This window comes from Mus caroli, chromosome 8 (genome assembly GCF_900094665.2).
Source record: "Mus caroli chromosome 8, CAROLI_EIJ_v1.1, whole genome shotgun sequence".
NCBI lineage: Eukaryota > Metazoa > Chordata > Mammalia > Rodentia > Muridae > Mus > Mus caroli.
Window position 1 is genome coordinate 16,920,775 of NC_034577.1, and position 4,977 is coordinate 16,925,751.

The 4,977-nt window shown below is 43.1% G+C and overlaps 1 pseudogene; it reads left to right on the top strand.

Annotated features, from left to right (window-relative positions):
* Positions 1 to 13: 13 nt before the first annotated feature.
* The window catches only part of LOC110300152, a 7,772-nt pseudogene continuing 2,808 nt past the window's right edge, over positions 14 to 4,977 (top strand).

Below are 4,977 nucleotides of genomic sequence, written 5' to 3' on the forward strand. Positions count from 1 at the left end.
CCCAACTTGCTTCTTGGTCATGATGTTTGGGCAGGAATAGAAACTCTGACTAAGACAAGCGAGTGCTCTTAATTGCTGACCCACCTCTCTGTCCTCTTGAAAACAGCATGTCACAGGCAAAGAACACTGCTCTCATTGGACAACAAAGTGTATCTCAGGGCTGACTTCCAAATGAACAAACAGTCACACACAGGACTCTCTGCTCAAGGTAATGGTGACTACCCTTGGGATTATGCAAGATATCAGTGTGGCTGGCCAGGCAGCAGGTTTGACGCAGGTGAGAGGACAGACTGACTGAACACAGGAATCAAACCTTTGTCGGTGTACCAGAATTTCACAATGTGCAGGTTAATGACATCATGGGGCAGGGGGGTGGGAGGCAGATAACGCAGTGTGAAACTGGAGTTGCAAGCAAATCACAAACACAGAACATCTTGGATTCAAATGTGCACTTGGTGACCGAGGAGAAAGAAATTAATGCTCTAACTACCCACTGTCAATACCCACTAAGTATTCTTGACTACTGATAGAACTTCTGTTGCAAACTCCCTTGGGTCTTGTTTGGAGTCAGTACAACCAATATTTGACACTGAGAAAAACAAACATAGATTTGGATTTCTGTAAAACTATGTGAAAGAAAAGGAGAATGTTGCATCGGTGAAATAGTTGTTAGAACAATGTTTGAAAGGGGACATTTTCTTTTATGTGTTTTTTTTCCTTTGGGAATTATTATGGCATTTGCAGAAATGAGGGAAGGAAAGTCAAATCCTATGTGTATTTTATGAGTCTTAAATGTATATTTTTAAAGGATAAGTGTAATGGCAAAATAATTATGGATGAATCAATTACATTAGGAAACAGTAAGCCATAACTGGGAAAAAAAAAACCTCTCCTCTCATATATTTTAAAGCAAATTTGGCTACAGGTAACAATCACTTTGTACATGAAAAGATATCTAAAAGTGGGAAAGGTCCCGGTCAGCCATGTCCGGGTCAGATTTTCCAGACTGCCTTTTCCCTAGTGAGTCTAAGAGAGTTGGTACTCTGCCGAGTATTGCAGCCTTACATGGGTTATCCAAGTAAGAAGGGACCATTTTCACACACCACCTCTTCATCAGAGGGAAACATATCTCTCCTCCCCGACAGTTCACTGTCAGACTTCAGAATGTGTTCCATTGGCCCAGTACTGGGATTCATGTCCTCTCTCAACAACAATAATAACGATTACAATAATAACAAATGGTGGGCAGAGAATAGAATTATTCATAATTCATGTAGAACAGGACCCAACAAACTCATGAAAAGGACTGGCTAGCAAACATTGGAGACTTTTCAGGACATGCTGTCTCTACTGTGCTTTGCCAGCATAGAGCTAGGCACACTGTGGATAAGTTAGCACAGCTGTATTCTGACAAGATGTAACCTTTGCATGTGGAAATCTCATCCCATATGTGTTAGATTGCTTCTGTGTGTGTGTGTGTGTGTGTGTGTGTGTGTGTGTGTGTGTGTACCAAAAGCAATTTTGTTGCATTTACACATCAGAGTCCATGTCTAAGTTTTCCTAAAAATTTTATAGCAGCAATCTTCTTTACTCAAAAACATTTTATGTGACCACAGGTATTTAGGGAGATAAAACATATATACAAATGTAACATTTACTTATAATAAGCCACAAGTATTTTTAAAATAATTCTTTGGTATGTATATAAGTTTAGCATTTATAAAAGATGAGCACAGCCGGTCAGTGGTGGCGCACGCCTTTAATCCTAGCACTTGGGAGGCAGAGGCAGGAGGATCTCTGAGTTCGAGGCCAGCTTGGTCTACAGAGTGAGTTCCAGGACAGCCAGGGCTACACAGAGAAACCCTGTCTCGAAAAACCAAAAAGAAAAAAAAGAAAGAGAAAGAGAAAAAGAAAAAGATGAGCACATGTTTACATATGAACGAGATGCATGTGCGTATGTATTTTTACATAAGGAATCTTCAGCTGCTCCCACTTCTTGTCCGGGGCGTTTCCTTTGCTCTTCTGCTCTGTCTGGTATTTCTCGGATGCTGCACTCAGGTACCAGAATGCAGCTATGCCTTCTGCACAAGCAGCTCTCATGAAAGGACTCCAGCATCTCATCCAGCTTTTTTGGGTTTTGGTCATCTGGAACAGGACATCTCTGAATTCCAAGGAGCCCTGACTATCGACGGCCAGATCCCCCATGTTTACCAAGTCACTGAAAAGACCTTTGGCAGTGGGAGTCACTCCTACCAGGACTTTCTAATACTATTCCACGTGGTGATGAAGTTGCAGAGGCTGCAGTTGAACTGACTCATTGTCTGTAGACACTTTCTGGAAAGTTGGTGTGTCTCCTGTGAGTGTGATAGCAATGTGGTCCTGAGTCCTGCCTGGGTCACAGAACCATTTGACAACCAGGGTTCTGAAATGTATAATAGTAAGAGGAGGAAAACTAGCTGAACAATAATTAGAAACAAGCAGACTTCTTGGATACATTTGCCTTTCCATTCTGTTGACCACAGATGTAGTGTGACCATCTGTCTCATTCTCCTGCCTCGGTGACTTCCCCACAAAATGGACTGTAGCCTGAAATTATAAGCCAAATAAACCCCTTTCTCCCTTAAGTTGCCGTTGNGCACAGTATTTGTCTTAAGTTTCATTCTGTTATTGTGATAAGATAATGTCAGCTTAGAGGGCTCATTATCATAGATCAGCAGATCTATGATAGATCACAGATCATATCATAGTTCAGGATCTTTGGGCTCTGTTCTTTGGAGGTCTGTGGTGATGGTCATCATGGTGGGCTGGGTTGTAGAATGCAGCTTCTCACCTCATGGTGGCCTGAGAGCAAACACTCCCTTCATCAAGATCAAGGCCCCAATGGGCTGCAAAGATATCTCAGCAACATAGACCATGTNTTGTTCTTGCAGAGGAACTGCACCCACATGGTGGCTCACAGCAGTTCATAATTCCATTTCTGAGGAACCAATGCCCTCTTCTGACATCTGTAGGTACCAGGAGTGCACTTTGCACAGACATACACGCAAGCAAAACAATCATACACACCACAAAATAAGTGACCCCAATGCCTTAACTTCCTCCCTCTAAGCCCGACCTCCCCAATGTTCCACCATGTCCCAGCACATGATTATCTGGGACAAGGCTTTCAACATGTGTGCCTATGGAAGACATTTAGGATCCAAATCATAGCCAATCTGATCGCACATACTTGTCATCCCAGGGTACCAATATAAATCCTACCTTCAAAACAAGCTTCAACCACAAAGCGAGACTTTATGTCAATAAAAAAAGAAAAGAAAAGAAAAGAAAAGAAAAGAAAAGAAAAGAAAAGAAAAGAAACAAACAAAAACCCTTGCAGATTGCAGCCCAAGAGGATGAGGGATGCAAAAGTGGGTGTCAGAGGAACCCCACAGCAGGATATGTTATGCAAGAAATATGGCCTCTTTCAATTGGTGTATTCATTGGGGCTCTTAAATAAAATCAACAGTAAATAACTCTATATTTGCTGAGGTGTAAAAAGGCCTCTGGTTAAAGGAACACTTTAACTTTTCTGATGGCTGGATGGAAGTTTTGGACTCTGTGAACACCTTCCTTGAACAAGGCCTCTCCCTATCCCACCACAGAGCTGGTCTGCCCTAGAAGCCCCTGCCGTAGCTCTGTAGAGCTCTGTATGTTAGTCTGTGCCACTCTCCATTTGTGTTTCTGTTCTTCCAAAGCTGGGCATGATCCTCACCATAATTGCATGATAAACCATCCCATGCCATCCCTGCCTGGTTTTGCTCATTGCCAAAGGTCAGGTTTTGAGAGACAGCTATAATGCCACACTCTTGGTCTCTAGCCTTAGCCATCTCTACATAGAAGCAGGCCAGGTTGGATTTTGCTTTCTTCCTCCAACATGCAAGACTCACTTCAGTGTTAAGAAAGTCCCCCCAAGACAAGTAAGGAGTTTAAACCATACTGAACAGCTATTGGTAAACTCTAGACTGGTCAGAGAAATAGACAAGGGAAACAGCAGGGATCTATGAACATCAGGGCACCTAGACAGGCTCCCTGGAGCTTGGTTTGAGCATAAGTTTCCCCAGTGTGCTTTGGCTGGAGGGAGTTCAAGATCCTGACTTAGATCACTGGGCAGTCACCACCTGTTGAACTCTCGTGACCTCGTGACTTCAACAAGGGCTGTTCTTACTGTGCCTACTGCATGTCTTGCTGAGGTCCAGGAGCTGTGATGTGTTCCTTGCCATGGCAGGCTTCCATCGCTTCTGTCAAAATGAGTCATAGCGATCAATTTGATAGATTACACCAGGACTTACAGAGCTCTCTCTGTCTCTGTCTGAGTCTCTACTCTAGCCCGACTTCCTTTATACATACCTGCATTGGATTATTCTCTAGCAGGTTTATCCAATCTGAGACCCATAGGCTACAAACATCCCAGGATAGCTATGAATATGATCTCCCCCCCGCCCACAAGAAAAACTGTCAATGACATCATGTCACAGTGTCAAAATGCTGGANACACCTACACGTCTCCTTGCTTTAAAAATGAAAGTACTAGTCATTGAGCCCCTTACATACCTAGGCCCATGCTTTTACTTAGACTTAACACCAAGACTACTTTGAATGTGTTAATAAGTACTGCTTGAGGAACAGAGTTAGCAGTAATCGTTGTCATAGTAAAAATACTGCCAGACAAGCCTGGTGTGGTAGAATTAGTTTTTGTTAGCATTCTGAAGAAGTGNGCTCTGTGTCTGGGTGTGTGCATAAGCCTGCACATCACATGCAATGCGTGCAGAGTCTATGAATGCCAGAAGAGGACATTGAATCCTCAGGAGCTGTGGTTACAAAAGGATATGAGTTCAGGGAATCAAACCTGGGTCCTCTGGAAGAGCAGCAAGTGCTCTCAACCACTGAGCCATCTCTCCAGCCCCTGACAACCTCTTTTAAAACATTATACATCTT